Source organism: Bos mutus, chromosome 3, assembly GCF_027580195.1.
Source record: "Bos mutus isolate GX-2022 chromosome 3, NWIPB_WYAK_1.1, whole genome shotgun sequence".
In the NCBI taxonomy this organism is placed as follows: domain Eukaryota; kingdom Metazoa; phylum Chordata; class Mammalia; order Artiodactyla; family Bovidae; genus Bos; species Bos mutus.
Window position 1 is genome coordinate 51612488 of NC_091619.1, and position 19669 is coordinate 51632156.

Sequence of the window (19669 nt, forward strand, 5' to 3'; positions counted from 1 at the left end):
GGCTATGGGGTCACACAGAATCGGACACGACTGAAGTGACTTAGCAATAGCAACAGTCCTTACAAATCTCGGAATCAACAAAGAGAGGTTACATGATTTTTTTAAGCACAGGTGGAGCTAATATGAAAACTGAACTCTCACAAACAACCAATGAGGTAAATTTTATTAAAGTCTCATTTGATAAACAAGAAATCTGAGACACAGAGGTTAAGTAACTTGTTCATGGTCACACAACTGAGATACAAGCAGAGCTGGCATGTGAATCCAGACATTTTTTATTTCAGAGTTCAACTTTTAACCATAATGTTGAGTAATTGAGGCAAAACCAAAGAATTAATAACATAGAAAACAGAAATGTTAGAGGCATTCAAGAAATTAAAAACTGAACTGCCTATAAGAGCAATCTGAAATTTTTAAAAATGAATAAGGCACATACCAATCATGGATAAAAAAGAAGACATAATTACCAATATAGTAGAAATTGTAAAATACATAAGAGAATACTGTCATCAACCTTATGCCAGGAAGTGTTAAAACAAAGACAAAACGGGCAATTTTCTGAAAAGATTTCAATTCCTAAAACTGATTCAAAAAGTTTAAAACTAATTAAACATTGCAATTAAAGAGATTGATTCTGTAGTTAAATTGCATTATTTCTCCCCCAGTAAGACACCATACTCACTGGTTTTTATAGTTAATATTCTTTTCAGAAAACTTTTAGGAAACTATTGTTCATATTCTATGCCATACTTACGTACAATAGAAAAGGATATGAGCTTTATTAAAAAGACCCAAAGTGAACTTAAATACAGATGGGGGGATGAGTGCTATATTATTCTTTATACTTTTTTCTGTACTTTAAATATTTCATATTAAAAAGGGCTTCTGGGGGACTTCCCTGGGGGTCCAGCAGTTAAGTCTCTGTGCTTCCAATGCAGGGGCCACGGGTTTGATCCTCGGTCAGGGAACTAAGATCCCACATGCTGCACTGCATGGCCAAAAAGGAAATAAATAAATAAATTTATTCAAAATTTAATTAATAATCACTGAATCAATATCTTTTAAGTAATTTTTTTCAAGTTTCTGTTTCCCAGGGGATGGCTCCAATACTTCAGACCTACATCTAAACAAACTTTTTCAGCTTGAACCTAACTTTCTTTTTCAGCTTGAAGAAAAAAGAATAGCTGTTTTTCTTCAGTTAGTTTCTGAGTCTATGACCTTTTGAATATGCTACCACTTGAGTTTCCAAAATAATTTTATGAAATTCCTACCCCAAGAACCTTCAAAGCCCTGCCATTTTTCAGTCACCAGTCCTGCCTCTATGGGGAATTTAAAAATAACTCACTCTAATTCTTTCCTTAAAGGTATATTCTTGTTAAACTTCGTGACCTAAAGAGGAAACCATCTTGGGGAAGAATTAACCCATATTAAAGCATGGGCTTGGAAAGAGTCTAAAAGCACAGGCTTGAAACTCCATGATTAGACTGCTTAATTTCAGCATAAGTTACAATAGGCAGATTACCTCAGAGCAAAAATTGTCACATGCTGTTTCATGAGGTTACTAGAGAAATCTGGAAAGGTCACAACACAAGTTTCCAATTTCTTCATTGACCCCACAGGAAAATCTACATTCCAAGAAATACATTAGAGAGTTAACAAAAGTTAAGTTTAGATGTGGTGAGTAATATTATAGTTTTTATTACAGCCATGCAATAGGAAAGAATTTAAGATTAAAGTTCAGGGTAAAAATATTTTAATTTGTGGATTATAATGGCTTGCTTACTATCTGTGATTCAGCTGAGGCCATTCTAAGGAAGAATTGAAAACTCTCGTAGAAAAAGACTTTATGAATTTGGAGATAAGTGATTTCAATTACTACTCAGATTCTTACTCCTAATCCTGATATTAAATTATTGCATATTATCCTTTAGCGAGTTCCCCAGTCCAATTGATATGGAATAATAATAATAATAATCAGTTTTCACTACTAAAAACACAAAATGCATGAGGATTATATTAAAAATTTATCAGAGTTTTATTTAAAATTCACTATTTAAATGAAATATGATGTGCATGGTTTTTGGAAAGATGAGATCAGATGTCTTTTGAAGAGTAAAGTCACTTTAATTTATCTGTTTTTATGTAGAGGGACATTGTTTCTTCAGGGGCAACTTAGTTGTACTTTTCTATGTCATTGTTGTTTAGTCGCTAAGTCATGTCCAACTCTTTTGTGACCCCATGGATTGTAGCCCACCAGAGTCCTCTGTCCATGAGATTTCCCAGGCAAGAATACTGGAGTGGGTTGCCATTGCCCAGAGATTGAACTTGTGTCTTCCGCATTGGCAGGTGAATTCTTTATCACTGAGCCACCTGGAAAGACCATTATTTTCTATATAAACCCCTATTGTCTATGAAGCTAGCAATATTGATGCTGTGCATGTTTAAGGTCACACTGACCTGTAGTATGTCATATACTGTAAAATAAGTTACACTGGAATTCTACTACTGATCCCTTAGGGTGGGCAATATGTATACATTTTTCCATGTTGATTTGTGTTGATTTTTTTTTAGTGTATTTTTAACAAAATGAACTGTCTTTGTGAAGACCGATCATTTTCTCAATCTGAGCATCTTGAATTGTCTACATTCTTTTTATTGTCTGCTGTTTTACTTTCTTCTCCATGAATGATACTCAAAAACATTTTACCAGAATTTCCTTGGGGTTTATTCATTGATTTTCTTGTCATTGTTGTATGGCTAGAGTGCATTGTTATTGTTGCTTCTTTCAGTGTTTACATGGATGATATGCTTATTGAATGATATGCTTATTCAACACCAAAACCCTGGAGATTTTCTATTTATTCACTTGATACATCAATTGCACTCATCTCACACACTAGTCAAGTAATGCTCAAAATTCTCCAAGCCAGGCTTCAACAATACATGAACTGTGAACTTCCAGATGTTCAAGCTGGTTTTAGAAAAGACAGAGGAACCAGAGATCAAATTGCCAACATCTGCTGGATCATTAAAAAAGTAAAAAAGTTCCAGAAAAACATCTATTTCTGCTTTATTGACTATGCCAAAGCCTTTGACTGTGTGGATCACAATAAACTGTGGAAAATTCTAAAAGAGATGGGAATACCAGACCACCTGACCTGCCTCTTGAGAAACCTATATGCAGGTCAGGAAGCAACAGTTAGAACTGGACGTGGAACAACACACTGGTTCCAAATAGGAAAAGGAGTACGTCAAGGCTGTATATTGTCACTCTGCTTATTGAACTTATATGCAGAGTACATCATGAGAAATGTCGGGCTGAATGAAGCACAAGCTGGAATTAAGATTGCTGGGAGAAATATCAATAACCTCCGATATGCAGATGACACCACCCTTATGGCAGAAAGTGAAGAAGAACTAAAGAGGCTCTTGATGAAAGTGAAAGAGGAGAGTGAAAAAGTTGGCTTAAAGCTCAACATCCAGAAAACGAAGATCATGGCATCTGGTCCCATCACGTCATGGGAAATAGATGGGGAAACAGTGGAAACAGTGTCAGACTTTATTTTGGGGGGCTCCAAAATCACTGCAGATGGTGATTGCAGCCATGAAATTAAAAGACGCTTACTCCTTGGAAGGAAAGTTATGACCAGCCTAGATAGCATATTAGAAAGCAGAGACATTACTTTGTCAACAAAGGTCCATCCAGTCAAGCCTATGGTTTTTCCAGTAGTCATGTATGGATGTAAAAGTTGGACTCTAAAGAAAGCTGAGAACCAAAGAATTGATGCTTTTGAACTGTGGTGTTGGAGAAGACTCTTGAGAGTCCCTTGGACTGAAAGGAGATCCAACCAGTCCATCCTAAAGGAGATCAGTCCTGGGTGTTCATTGGAAGGACTGATGCTGAAGCTGAAACTCCAATACTTTGGCCATCTGATGTGGAGAGCTGACTCATCGGAAAAAAACCCTGATGCTGGGAAAGACTGAGGGTAGGAGGAAAAGGGGACGACAGAGGATGAGATGGTTGGATGGCATCACCGACTCAATGGATATGAGTTTGGGTAAACTCTGGGAGTTGGTGATGGACAGGGAGGCCTGGCGTGCTGTGGTTCATGGGGTTGCAAAGAGTCGGACACAACTGAGCAACTGAACTGAACTGAACTGATACTTCAATAAATATTTTTTTCACATCTATCCACTGTGCAATAGGTTCTGGAAATGAAAAACCTAAATTAGACACTTGAGGCATTCAGTGTCTTCCTCAGTCTCTTTCCCCTTTCCTACTCCCCCACCCCTGCACCTTCACCTGGCTAATTCATACCCACCTTCAGGTTAAGTTATTCAGAAGAGGAGTAGGAGAATGACTACAAACAGAACATTAATTTGGTTCAAGAACAACACTGGCAACTTTAACAAGAGTGTTTTCAATGGGATGGAGGGCATGGAGGGGTCAAATACAGACTACAGGTGACACAAGTGAGGAGTTAGAGCCAACGAGGACAGACTCTTTATTTTAAAACACAAGTAGCAAAAAAGGAGGAAACAGATACTGTAGTAACGCATGGGGAAGAGATTGTTCATAAAAAAGTTTGGTTTTGGTTAGGAAGAAATTTGAGTATGATTTTAAACTTAGAAACAAAGAGCAAATCATTGGGAGAAATTGACAATACAGAAAAAAATGAAGATAATTTATGTGGCGAGCTCCAGAGTAGTGATATGATGTTTTACGGGTGTTGATCTTGGTCTTGGGAGGGAAAGACATCTCTCCCCCAGGAATATTAGGGAAAGAAGTAATATGACGACAGTTAGAATCTGAAACTGAGAGTAGTGAAGTGAAAAATATGAGAAAAGCCTCTCATCTCTGTTGGGGAAAATGGAATATAAATCATGTTCTAAGAAGAAGGTAGATAACGAAGAAGCAAACAGTTTGAGAATGATGAATGTTTGGAAATGTTTTTATGAGGAATGCATGCTGTGTGCTCCCTTTTGTCCCTCAATCCATTCTACCTGCTTCTGTACCTGCTTTGTGCCCTGAGATGCCATGGGTTATACTAACCAGTTTCCTAACTTTCTAACTTCTGGTTGGTTTCAACAAATGAGAGCAAAGAGAGTTGGGAATATTTATCCTACCAGGTCTTTTTCTGCCCGGCCATGATCTGCCAGTGGCAAGAGTTCCTCTCCCAAGGAACACAGCTGATGTTAGGAGGCCTTCCCTTATAGCTACTAGTCTTGGTAGCTTCCTCTTCCTTTTAGGCTTCGGAGAGTAATGGCTTTTCCTCTGTTGCTGACCCCAGGACATTTTGCCATCCTGTTTTCCCATAACCTGGCTTACATCTGAACAAATAGCCTTCCTATTGAACTTTCCTCACACTTGAGTGTGCCATTTGTTTCTTCTCTGGGATCCTGACTGACACAGAATGCAAGAGGAAGTTGAGTGGAGACAAGTAAAAGCATTGTCTTAAGCACCTTGCCTAAGTTTGTCATGCTCATTTTCTCTGGGTGATCTTGCTATCCATGAGAAGATGCAGATAAAGAGGATGGTGGGATTCATGGAAGCTTGTAGGTGGAAGAATACATGTGGCAAAAGAAAAGAGAGAGGAATAGAGGGTACTGGTGAATGGGTCATTGAAATTACTGGCTTAGACCTAAGAGCTATGCTCTCCATGTGCATTTTGAGTGAGAGAAACACTTTTCTACTGGTTTCTTAACTCTTTATGGCTGAATTATGATCTCCCTTGTATTTGCCTGTATATTCAGTGAAGCTTCAGAAAACAGAAACATACACACACACACACACATATATGCACAAACACACTGTAGGTCACTCTAGATGTGAAAGTGTTATTGGACTGTCCTAGACTGAATTGTGCACCCCTGAATTCATAGGCTGAAGCTCTAACAACCAATGTGATTATATTTGGAGACAGAACCTTTAAGGAGGTAATGATGGTTAAATGGGGCTTCCCAGGTTGGCTAGTGGTAAAGAACCTGCCTGCCAATCCAGAAGATATAAGAGACACCGGTTCAATCCCTGGGTCAGGAAGACCCCCTGAAGGAAGGCATAGCAACTCACTATTCTTGCCTGGAGAATCCCCACGGACAGAGGAGTCCGGCAGGCTAAAGTTCATAGGGTCACAAAGAGTCAGCCACTTGACTAAAGCAACTTCGAAGCATGCATGAGTTAGGTTAAATGAAATCATTAAGGTAGGGCTTTAATCCAATAGGATCGGTGTTCTTACCAGAAGAGAAAGAGACACTGGGGATACATGCAAAGAGACAGATCACATGAGGTTACAGCAAGAAGGCAGCTGTCTGCAAGCTAAGAGGAGAGTCCTCATCAGAAACTAGCTCTGTTGACACCTTGAGCTTGGACTTCCAGCCTCCAGAACTAAGAGAACTGAGAGAATATAAATTTCTGTTAAGTAACCCAGCCTGTGATACTCTGCTATGGCAGCCCAAGCAGTCTGATATATGGACCACCTAAATTTTTGCATATCAAAGGGAACCATACTTCATTGGTCATGGAATCCAGTGAGGCAAAATACTCCATTCTGCCCACTTGCACTGGCCTCTCATCTCCTCTTTATTGACTATGATTTACTCTCCAAGCCCAGTTCCAATTTCACCACTGGGCAACCTCCCAATTCTCTGGTGGCTCAGATGGTAAAGCATCTGCCTACAATGCAGAAGACCCAGGTTCAATCCCTGGGTCAGGAAGATCCTCTGGAGAAGGAAATGGCAGTGTTCTTGCCTGGTAAATCTCGTGGATGGAGGAGCCTGGTAGGCTACATTCCATGGGGTTGCAAAGAGTTGGACACGCCTGAGCAACTTCACTTCACTTTATCTTCCCTCTTCCCTAAAGGAATTCACTCTTTAGGAATTCAACCTCTCTGTTCTATAATCCCATGTTTTTATTATTACCTCTCCTAGGGCCAACACATTAGAATTTTGAACTCACCCCAGCTCTTATCAATGCTGAGTATACAGCAAGCACTTAATAAATGTTTGTTGATTGATGGGTTACTTATCCTCAAAAATTAGATAAAAACTATTTAGTTTAATTTGCTTCTATACTTACAACATATTCTGAGAACAGATGAAAATTCAGGGCAAACAGTTGATTATCATAACACAGATGTGACTTTCCAGCCTTTACTATACCCTCCACAATATTCACTCAAGACCATCTCCAGCCCTGGAATGGCCGCAGAGTAGAGGTGAAAAGTTGTCGACCCCACAACTACTCTTACTAAAGCTGCCAGAACAACCACCATGTTAGAATTCTGAAGGTGGAGTGGCCTTTGAATAACTTTGGCAAATCAAACCTACCAACCCTTAGATCCCTTGCAATTCCATCCATTTAGACATTGTCTAAGACAATGGGACCACAGCAAGCTGTGTTCAGGTCTAAAAATGTGTCCGAATGGCAGCTTTTATAATTGAAAGCAATAGCTGCTTCTCCAAAATGAACTTGTGATGCTTAACAGGCTTTCCACGGCAAACACTATTAAAACAATTCCCTTGAACCTTGCATTTTACTGGTAAAACCACTGGTAGAGTTAACTTTCCCTTTTTCTTGAAGACTATATCACCTTTAAAACAAGCTCATCATCCACTAATCCATTTCCAAACCCAGTTTGGGAATCTGGGTTAAGCACAGTATAACAGAGTGAGACTGTGGCTTGATGGAGTGAGAGATCCTTCTTTATCTTAATTGGCAGAGTCCTCACAAGGGAAGACAGAGCACCGGTTCTAACTCTAATTTGTCTTCCTCACATGAATAATTCATGCTGCTTCTACACCACCAGCCACTACAACAGTAGGGGATGGTCTCTACAAGTGGATCACTGGCTGAAAAAAATGTCCCTCTCTGCCCAGCAGGAAGCTTTGGCATCTGTGTAAGTGAGAATTCTTCCTCAAGGTCAGGTTGATGGCCACTGAATGTTAAATTAGGGTATTGGGAATTTGATATTAGGAATTCCCAACTTATTGTATTTAACTAAGGCTGGCATGCCTCAATATTTAACCTTTAAAGAAATGCAAGCAGCTTTCTAAAAATAGAAGAATATGTCAGGTGAACAGTTTGAGGATATGTATATTTGAAGGTTTTACAGTCCTGCATATATCTGAAAATTGAATAGATAGAGTGATTTTTTTGTTTTAAAACACCTAATGCTTTGTTAGGGGCAATGTGAATGAATGAATGAACAAATTAACAGATTTATAAATGGGGCTCTGTACAGATGTAGCTACACCAAAGCCCAACTGGTAAGTTTGCATTCAGTTGGCTTGTTTGTTTGGTGAGATTGTTGCCAAAGCAGAGGATCTGACAGTTTCAACTAAAGGGATAAACTGATATAAAGATATGGGTATCTCCACCAGCTCTCTTCTTCTAGGTTTTGAAAAAAGTCTGAAGAGCAGGTCATTTAGTTTCAGCATTTGGAGCATATGTTTTCTGACAGTTGATCTACTACACACCTGAGTTGTTTTCAACATCTTCTTCCTGAATATGGGCAAGCATCATACAGACTGTGTCTGCCATTAAACAAAGACTGGGAACTGGGAAATCAAAGAATCCAGTGTGACTGAGGGAAGTTAAGGCAGAAGAGGCTGGTAGGAGTGTTTTTAGGGCAGGACAGAGGCATGGGGTGCCCCTGGGAACCAGGCAAAATCCAGGCCACTGCACGCTACGAGAGAACTCAGGGAGGCTGCAGAAGGGGAAGCTAAGACAGGCCAGAAAGGAAAAATTTGTAGTAGATGACCTTATGAGATTTTAGGCTTTAGAAAGACAGAAAAAAAAGTGGTAAAAGGAAGAACCTTAGTGGGTTTTATTGAAGTTGAAAATAATAGTTTGGTAGTTTGAGGTTTAAAAAAAAAAAAGAAAAACCAGAAACAAATGTAGGTGCACACCTATGTACACACACTCACACTCACACATGCCATGTTGTACACTCATACAAAGTGAAATGCACTTTCCTCTCTTCTCTTCAAGCAAAGAAAACATCTGTGAGTAAGGGTAACTCTCCTCACCTCACCCACCCAAAAAAGGAGGTGACCATGTGTGTGGTTAAGATGGAGGAGCAGGGCCACCAGAAAGGTGGATGCCCTGCACCCCACCTGTCAGAGCCCAGGGGACCAGGGACAGGACACCAGAACCTCTACTATGGCTGCTGCAGAAAATTCAAAACTACAGATCGTGGGAGCAAGCAGAAACCCAGGTGACATCAGGCTGCAAATCCCACTCAGACAGTTTGAGTCCTGAAACCTCAACGTTGTCTAGAACGTCATCTGGTTCTCCAGCCTGTGTGGTTCAGGCAAACACAGGAAAACCACACATGTACAGAAGAAGGCAAAGCTCTTCAAGTGGCAATTCAAGTTCCCTTCAAGAGGGAACAGAAAGAGGGGGAGGAGAGGGAATTATAGTTCAGATATGAAAATGGAAAGTAACTGAAATAGCGGAGAGAACTAAGACCAAGAAATGATGCCACTGGCAAACACAACCCACTCCAGTGTTCTTGCCTGGGAAATCCCATGCACAAAGAAGCCTGGTGGACTACAGCCCACGGGGCCACAAGAGTCGGACATAGCTTAGCGACTAAACCACCAACCACCAAAGGGTAGCTATGTCTAGTAATTATCATTATTCCCCAGGCTCCACATTGACCAGGAACTTATCCAAATTAGTTTAGTTTCTCCAAACTAATCAGGAACCACATTCTCCTGAGTTGATCTGCTAAGGTGTAGAACTGGAAGCAATTCTCATTTTCTGTAAATACATGGGCCTTTTTATCCAGAGAATACAGACTCTCACGGTATGAATAAAGTCAAAAGAATGTAAACACTGTCTCTAATTCTCCCTAGTGAGGGGGACAAAGTAGAAAGTCCTTATCCAAAGAGAGTAGGGGGAAGGTTGCACTTCTCACTGTTTTAAGCAGAAGATTTCAAGATAAGAAGGTGGAGTTGTTCCACACAGGGCTGAAATGTACAGTCATGCAGTTTGTAAAGTGCACGAAGGTCCCCTGGCTGAACAGGTGAGTGAGAGATGAAATCCAGTCTTGGCAGGACCACAACTACTCAGATGAAGAGGTGTCTCTTCTATTACTGAAAGGTAGTATATGCTTGCCTCTCTACATACCTGTGAAGCTGGGGTGACCCAGAGTCTATGACTTTTCCTAATTCTCAAAAATGTACCACATAAGTGGTGGCCCTGCTTTCCACAGGTCAAGTGGCCCAAGAAACCAGAGTTGCTCCAGAGTTGAGATGCAAGGAACAAGAAACAACCCCTATCGGTGGTCTTCAGAAAGTGTAGTTGTAGCCACCTGGACAGCATTGTTGTATGACCTGTTGCCTCAGGCCTCCAGAGAGAAACTGACTCTTTCTGTTTATCATGTGAATTCAGTTTGACCTAGATTCATTTGGAGCAGGTTAGGCATTCAGGAGCTAAAGCTGCCCACCCACAAGTGGCTCACTAATTTTTTTAAGATAATACTTAAAATTCAAACAAAATTATCCATTTGCCTCAGCCAGCACTGCATTAAGGTCTGTATGTTCCAGCTAGTTTAGAGGATAAGCTGGTAACCATGGGGGAGAAAGGTCTATAACAAAGCATCACTTATGTGGGGAGTCCAGGCCTCCAAAAGGGATTATTCTATGTACCCCACCCCTATACCTCCTTATCCTTACCGCCCTAAGTAGCTTTAAGTCCTGTTCTCCTATTTGGGTGTCCATCCTAAAAAAATAGGCTATCCTACTTGTTAAGATACCTTGAACCTTTTATTTAGCTGCCTCGTATTTAAGCTTTTTCTTACATCAAAGGGGCTTAATATCTCCTGTTCAATATTTCCCAAAAGGATAAAATTAGGTAACTATATGACAATGTTTTGTCACCCACAGATGAAGAATCACTTCTTGCTTCCTAATCACTCCGTGCTTCCTTTGTACAACTGTTTTCTTCAAACATTTCCTGTGAATCAAATTCAGATTTAAAAGTCCTGGGGATGCTCACAACTTAAGGAAATCTCATGGTGAAGAATTTTGTCAAAGGCAGACCTAAAAAGAATCACTCATGACTTTTCTGAGCCTCCACATTGGGTTAACTTAGATGATGATGTCAAACATCATGAAACCAATCTTGTTTCATTTAATAGTTTATAGGTTTCCAAGCCACTTTCACACACCTGTCATGTGATGCCCATAACCATGACCAGGAGTTCGTGGTCAGACACAATTGTCCTCAGTTGCCAAGAGAAGAAGCTGAGGCATAGGGAGTTAATGATATACAGTTAACGGATCTGTGTTGAAGGTTTGGATGGTGTCAAAGCTCTTTCCCTAACCTGTGCAAAACAGCTCGAGGACAAAAAAGCAGGAATCATCTGTGTTCTGCAGACATGGAAATAATTTTCTGTAAGCATTCATGCCCTCAAACCCTTAAAATTCAAAAGTCAAAATCTCCAAAACATAAAATTCTAAATGAATAGAGGAGACTGCTGACATCTTCAAGGCTGAAAGGCAACAAATGCAGTATCACCATGATAAAAAATGATTAAGTGCTAATCATACCAGCTGAGATATCATCAAATTTTGCATTAGCAGCATAGTAGAGTTATTAAATACATTATGTTAAAAGTGCATCCTGCCAGAATCTTTGCATTTTTCCACCAAAGATAAAAAGGACCTTAAATCAACGTTAAAAGGATAGAAAGTAAAAAGATAAAATGATGTCATTTACACACAGAGTTGGGGAAGTGGCCTCAATGAACAGACAGTTGAGGCCTGCAGTTTCCAAATGTCAATTTGGAGAATGTATTAGGCAGAGGTGGGGCGGCGGCCAAGAGGAGCAACCCCATAGCCAAGGAGCAGCGGCTGCATGGGTGCAGGAGGGCTGAGAGGAGCTACTCCACATTCAAGGTCAGCAGGGGTGGCGGTGAGGAGATACCCCTCGTCCAAGGTAAGAGAAACCCAAGTAAGATGGTAGGTGTTGCAAGAGGGCATCAGAGGGCAGACACATTGAAACCATACTCACAGAAAACTAGTCAATCTGATCACACGGACCACAGCCTTGTCTAACTCAATGAAACTAAGCCATGCCATGTGTGGCCACCCTAGACGGACGGGTCATGGTGGAGAGGTCTGATAGAATGTAGTCCACTGGAGGAGAGACTGGCAAACCATCTCAATATTCTTGCTTTGAGAACCCCATGAACAGTATGAAAAGACAAAATGATAGGATACTTAAAGGGGAACTCCCCGGGTTGGAGGTGCCCAATATGCTACTGGAGATCAGTGGAGAAATAACTCCACAAAGAATGAAGGGATGGAGCCAAAGCAAAAACAATACCCAGCTGTGGATGTGACTGGTGATAGAAGCAAGGTCCAATGCTGTAAAGAGCAATATTGCATACAAACCTGGAATGTCAGGTCCATGAATCAAGGCAAATCGGAAGTGGTCAAACAGGAGATGGCAAGAGTGAAGGTCGACATTCTAGGAATCAGTGAACTAAAACGGACTGGAATGGGTGAATTTAACTCAGATGACCATTATATCTACTACTGTGGGCAGGAATCCCTTAGAAGAAATGGGGTAGCCATCATGGTGAACAAAAGAGAACGAAATGCAGTACTTGGATGCAATCTCAAAAATGACAGAATATTCTCTGTTCGTTTCCAAGGCAAACCATTCAATATCACAGTAATCCAAGTCTATGCCCCAACCAGTAATGCTGAAGAAGTTGAAGTTGAATGGTTCTATCAAGACCTCCAAGACCTTTTAGAACTAACACCCAAAAAAGGTGTCCTTTCCATTATAAGGGACTGGAATCCAAAAGTAGGAAGTCAAGAAACACCTGGAGTAACAGGCAAATTTGGCCTAGGAGTACGGAATGAAGCAGGGCAAAGGCTAATAGAGTTTTGCCAAGAGAACACACTGGTCATAGCAAACACTCTCTTCCAACAATACAAGAGAAGAGTCTACATATGGACATCACCAGATGGTCAACACCGAAATCAGATTGATTATATTCTTTGCAGCCAAAGATGGAGAAGCTCTATACAGTCAGCAAAAACAAGATTGGGAGCTGACTCCCAGTCATGAACTCCCAGATCATGAACTCCTTATTGCCAAATTCAGACTTAAATTGAAGAAAGTGGGGAAAACCATTACAGCATTCTGGTATGACATAAATCAAATCCCTTATGATTATACAGTGGAAGTGAGAAATAGATTTAAGGGACTAGATCTGATAGACAGAGTGCCTGATGAACTATGGACGGAGGTTTGTGACATTGTACAGGAGACAGGGATCAAGACCATCCCCATGGAAAGAAAATGCAAAAAAGCAAAATGGCTGTCTGAGGAGGCCTTACAAATAGCTGTGAAAAGAAGAGAAGTGAAAAGCAGAGGAGAAAAGGAAAGATATAAGCATCTGAATGCAGAGTTCCAAAGAATAGCAAGGAGAGATAAGAAAGCCTTCCTCAGCGATCAATGCAAAGAAATAGAGGAAAATAACAGAATGGGAAAGACTAGAGATCTCTTCAAGAAAATTAGAGATACCAAGGGAACATTTCATGTAAAGATGGGCTCGATAAAGGACAGAAATGGGATGGACCTAACAGAAGCAGAAGATATTAAGAAGCGGTGGCAAGAATACACAGAAGAACTGTACAAATAAGATCTTCATGACCCAGATAATCACGATGGTGTGATCACTCACCTAGGGCCAGATATCCTGGAATGTGAAGTCAAGTGGGCCTTAAAAAACATCACTATGAACAAAGCTAGTGGAGATGGTAGAATTCCAGTTGAGCTCTTTCAAATCCTGAAAGATGATGCTGTGAAAGTGCTGCACTCAATATACCAGCAAATTTGGAAAACTCAGCAGTGGCCACAGGACTGGAAAAGGGCAGTTTTCATTCCAATCCCAAAGAAAGGCAATGCCAAAGAAGGCTCAAACTACCACACAATTGCACTCATCTCACACGTTAGTAAAGTAATGCTCAAAATTCTCCAAGCCAGGCTTAAGCAGTACATGAACCGTGAACTTCCAAATGTTCAAGCTGCTTTTAGAAAAGGCAGAGGAACCAGAGATCAAATTGCCAACATTTGTTGGATCATAGAACAAGAGAATTCCTGAAAAACATCTGTTTCATTGACTATGGCAAAGACTTTGACTGTGTGGATCACAAGAAACTGTGGAAAATTCTGAAAGGGATGGGAATACCAGACCACCGGACCTGCCTCTTGAGAAACCTATATGCAGGTCAGGAAGCAACAGTTAGAACTGGACATGAAACAACACACTGGTTCCAAATAGGAAAAGGAGTACGTCAAGGCTGTATATTGTCACCCTGCTTATTGAATTTATATGCAGAGTACATCATGAGAAATGCTGGGCTGGATGAAGCACAAGCTGGAATTGAGATTGCTGGGAGAAATATCAATAACCTCTGATATGCAGATGATTCCACCTTTATGGCAGAAAGTGAAGAGGAACTAAAAGCCTCTTGATGAAAGTGAAAGTGGAGAGTGAAAAAGTTGGCTTAAAGCTCAACATTCAGAAAACGAAGATCATGGCATCTGGTCCCATCACGTCATGGGAAATAGATGGGGAAACAGTGGAAACAGTGTCAGACTTTATTTTTGGGGGCTCCAAAAATCACTGCAAATGGTGATTTCAGCCATGAAATTAAAAGACACTTGCTCTATGGAAGGAAAGTTATGACCAACCTAGATAGCATATTCAAAAGCAGAGACATTACTTTGCCAACAAAGGTCTGTCTAGTCAAGGCTATGGTTTTACCAGTAGTCATGTATGGATGTGAGAGTTGGACTGTGAAGAAAGCTGAGCGCCGAAGAATTGATGCTTTTGAACTGTGGTGTTGGAGAAGACTCTTGAGAGTCCCTTGGACTGCAAGGAGATCCAACCAGTCCATTCTAAAGGAGATCAGCCCTGGGTGTTGGTTGGAAGGACTGATGCTGAAGCTGAAACTCCAATACTTTGGCCACCTCATGCGACGAGTTGACTCATTGGAAAAGACCCTGATGCTGGGAGGGATTGGGGGCATGAGGAGAAGGGGACGACAGAGGATGAGATGGCTGGATGGCATCACTGACTCAATGGATATGAGTTTGGGTAAACTCTGGGAGTTGGTGATAGACAGGGAGGCCTGGTGTGCTGTGATTCATGAAGTTGCAAAGAGTCGGACACGACTGAGCAACTGAACTGAACTGAACTGAACTGAGCCTTTGTGCTAATGAGATTTTAGATAAAACTCTGATGTAAATACAACATTATCTCCCTCCACCAATCCCTCCCAAAATATCTAGAAGGGCATGCAGTGGCAGAAAATTGTCCATTGTCAGGAGAAATATATCCTACTGTGAATTTATCCAAGCTCTTCTGAAAGATGAAAGATGGCCAGAGCATTTCCTTATTGATCAGATGGGGCCAATTTTAACTTTGTGTAAGTCAGCCTAGGATGCATGTCCAAGAACCTCTTCATCCTCTGATTCCCCCATCTTCTCTTCTTTTCCTTTATTTTTGCTTTTGAACTTTTTACTTTGTGCTGGGGTATAGTCAAAAACAATGTTGTGATAGTTTCAGGTGGACCATGAAGGGACTCAGCTATACATATTCATGTATCTGTTTTCCCCCAAACACCCTAATCATCCAAGTTGCCACATAACATTGAGCAGAGTTCCGTGTGCTATATTCTCTCCTTTTCTGATCTCCCACCTTCCTCCAGTGTCCCAGTGTATCCATCATTTTCACCCCTTCATTTGGACCACAAAGATCAGGATCCCTGCCCATTTTAGGGATGGAGAATCTATAAGGAATCCTTTTATCAGTAATTCCTTTAAGTTTTCTGTACGCATTATCTGTGGTCTTTCAGCTTCTTCTATGTAGAATGACTACAAGATGAACAAGATTTCCTGTTGGCAGTATAGGTTGTTTCTTATAGCCATCTATACTGGCTGACAGCAGATCATGCATTGTAAAGCTAAAAGTTTTCTTTCCTACCAAGAGTAAAGAAAAGTGGCAGAATAAAGGATGTGTGGAGAATAAGAAAAACCCATCCTGTCAAATATACCTAAAGACAAGTGTATGCTTGCATAATAACTTTTTTTGCACCATTTAATTCAAATTTTCTACCTCCACCATTCCTTCATTATAGTTTCTCCCAATGGAAGATATGTTTGAAATCCATACACCTTATCATTGTTTTTTTTATATAAATTACAGTTAAGTCATTTTTTTCAGTTGCTAAATGTTGCTAATAAAGGCCACATCAACACCCACTTCATGCTTATTTGATAAATTCCAATAGATGATATAAACAACTGTGAGGCCAGGAGCGATCAGGGCCTTGATGCAGTCTGTGACTGAGCAGCTTTGTGGTTGGAATGTTCCTAGCTTCCAGCAACAACACAAACTCACAGGACAATGTATCAGGTTCCAGACTGTGCCTGTGGACATTTATTTGAAAAATGTTAGCTCAAAGGATTCTGAAAATGAACCATCCCCAAATATGACTTTCCTTAATGAAAGGGAGCATAGCCTGTGCATTTGCAGCCATTAAAGCTGCAATTCATATATGGTCTGCAAGACTGGATTCATTTATTCTTTAATTCAAATATTTGTTGATTGCTCATTATTTGTCTTTTCATACTATTCGTGGGGATCTCAAGGCAAGAATACTGAAGTTGTTTGCCATTCCCCTCTCCAGTGGACCACATTAAGTCAGAACTGTCCTCTATGATCCATTCAAGAGGGTGGTCCTGCACGACATGGCTCATGGCTTCAAAATTGGGGAAGGAAACGTCAAGGCTGTATATTTTCACTCTGCTTATTTAACTTATATGCAGAGTATATCATGTGAAATGCTAGGCTAGATGAATCACAAGCTGGAATCAAGATTTCTGGGAGAAATATCAATAACCTCAGATATACAGATTATACCTCTCTAATGGCAGACAGCAAAGAGAAATAAAGAGCCTCTTGATGAAGGTGAAAGAGGAGAGTGAGAAAGCAGGCTTAAAACCTCAACATTCAAAAAACTAAGGTCATGGTATCCAGTCCAATCACTTCATGGCAAATAGATGGATAAAAAACAGAAAAAGTGGCAGATTTAATTTTCTCAGGCTCCAAAAGCATTGTAGATGCTGACTTCAGCCATGAAATTAAAAGATGCTTGCACCTTGAAAGAAAAGCTATGACAAACCTAGACAGCATATTAAAAAGCAGAGACATCACTTTGCCAACAAAGGTTCATATAGTCAAAGCTACAGTTTTCTCAGTAGTCAGGTATGGATGTGTGAGTTGGACCATAAAGAAGGCCGAGTGCTGAAGAATTGATGCTTTTGAACTGTGGTGTTGGAGGACAGCATAGAGATCAAACCAGTTAGTCCTAAAGGAAATCAATCCTGAATATTCATTGGAAGGACTGATGTTGAAGCTGAAGCTCCAATACTTTGAGAAGTATTGTGAAGAGCCAACTAGCTAGAAAAGACCCTGACGCCGGGGTAGATTGAGGGCAGTTGGAGAAGAGGGCAACAGAGGATGAGATGGTTGGATGGCATCATTGACTCAATGGGCATGTTTGAGCAACCCCCAGGAGATAGTGAAGGACAGGGAAGTCTGGCATGCTGCAGTCCACGGGGTCACAAAGAGTCAGACATGACTTAGCAACTGAACAACAGCACCATTATTTGTCAAATGTTCAAAATTCTAGGGGTACATCTGCAAATAAAACAAGACAGACTGAATATTTGTTCTTGAGGTGTTCCTGATCTAGTAAAGAGAGAAAAATAAATAAACTAAAATAATTACAAGTACTGGTAAGATATAAGAAAGAAGCAGGAGACCAAGGTGGGGAATCAAAGGAGTGGGATACAACTGCCTTAGACAGGATGAGGAAGGAAAGATGTTCTGAACAGTGATATGTAAATTGAGCCCTGAAAGATGAAAGGATGTCATCTATGCAGCAGAGCAGGGAGAACACTTTCAGTAGAAGAAAATAGCCAATTCAAAGTCTCCTAAGAAGTTTCAGGGCTTGGTGTGTTCATGGCATTGAAAGGAATTCAGTGCAAGCAGAATGTGCTCAGAGAGGCAGGCAGGTGCAAGACTGCACAAGATGTCAAAAGCTATGATCAGGAATTTTTACTTTATTCTGGGGCAAATCAGAAGCTGTTGGAGATTGCAATAGGAGAGGGGCATGAAGTAATTTATGTTCTATATTGCATGGCTACTGTGCAGACAATGGACTGAAGGAGGAAATGAGTGGATTTGGGAGACAGGAAACTTGTAATAATCCAAACAAGAGCTAGAGAGCCTGGCACAGGAGTGTAGACATGAGATGGGGAGCAGAATACAGACTTATCGTTCATTTTTGAGGTAAAATCAAAGGGACTTGCTGGTAAGTTATATGTGGAAGCTGCAGGCATGAGAGGAATCAAGGATAATTCTAAATTTTCTGCTTGGTGGGTGGTGGTGCCATTCATTGAGATGATGACAACTGCCCCTAGTTTCTTCTGTTCCAGTGCAAAACCTGTGGTACAGCAAGGCCCTTCCCCATGTGAAGCCCTAGGGTGATTTCATTTCCCTTCTTGTAGAACTTCCTGTGAAAGAGCTTTCTTGACTCTTTTGTAGTGTCAGGGAACTAAGAAATAAACCCCTGAGTTAGCCAACACAGTCCAAAGGACACCTGAGACCTATCTCAGTCCCCACCCTGGATTTCCCAGCCTCAGCTAATATGTACAGTGACAGCACACAAGACCAACTGTAGCTTATGATACTGAAGAGAATTAAAAACAACATTACAGGATAACGTCACATTTTTTCCTGGGGATTAGGCCTTGGGTACCAAACTGTGGGCCTAAGTTGCATTATTGGGTGTGTTGAGATGAATTCACACACATACACATACAGTGTCCACTAGTATCAAGTTCTTTAAAGAAAACTCAAATCAAAGATAAACAGTTGGTCGTGGGAGAGAGGAAATAATTCTTTCAGAAGGGCACTGAGAGACCAACTGAGGGTCTGCCTTCTGACAGATGGGCTTCTCCATGGCTGTGTTGTCAAACACCCTTCTGGCCAGTTAAATTCATCTGTATGGAGCCTAAACCCAACTTGAAGGCCATCAGCTTAAGGGGGATTATGGAGCTGAGGTCTAATCCATTAAAATAGCCTTGGGGGGTGGATACCATTTTTCTATTCCACAGGATTCCAAACATCTTTCCTGCTATCTGTGTGGCTCTTAATGGGAACACAACTGACATGGAGTCATTGGCCATATGTTCTTCCTTTGCCAATTTACACCATCAGTACTTACACCATCTCATAACTGTGAAAATTTTGATTATGAGAACTATTAATGGAAATCTTGCAAACATAAGGACATTGCAAAAGAATATCTCCACACCGAAAGGAGAAATAAAAGGAATGCAGATCTCATTCCATTGATCTGGACCCTGATCCCAGATCCCTACTTACTAATTAATAAAACCTCTCATCAAGATAAGGGAGTTTCCCCAGTGGTTCAACAGGTAAAGAATCCACCTGCAATGCAGGAGACACGGGTTCAATCCCTGCTTTGGGAAGATCCCCTGGGGAAAGAAATGGCAAACCACTCCATTATTATTGCCTGGAGAATCCCATGGACAGAAAAGCCTGGTGGG

At 40.8% G+C, this 19669-nt stretch overlaps 1 non-coding gene across 1 annotated transcript; it reads left to right on the forward strand.

Moving 5' to 3' along the window:
* Positions 1-6641: 6641 nt before the first annotated feature.
* On the forward strand, positions 6642-6715 carry TRNAC-ACA (transfer RNA cysteine (anticodon ACA)). The gene has a single exon. It is a non-coding gene; the product is annotated as a tRNA-Cys (tRNA).
* Positions 6716-19669: the final 12954 nt, after the last annotated feature.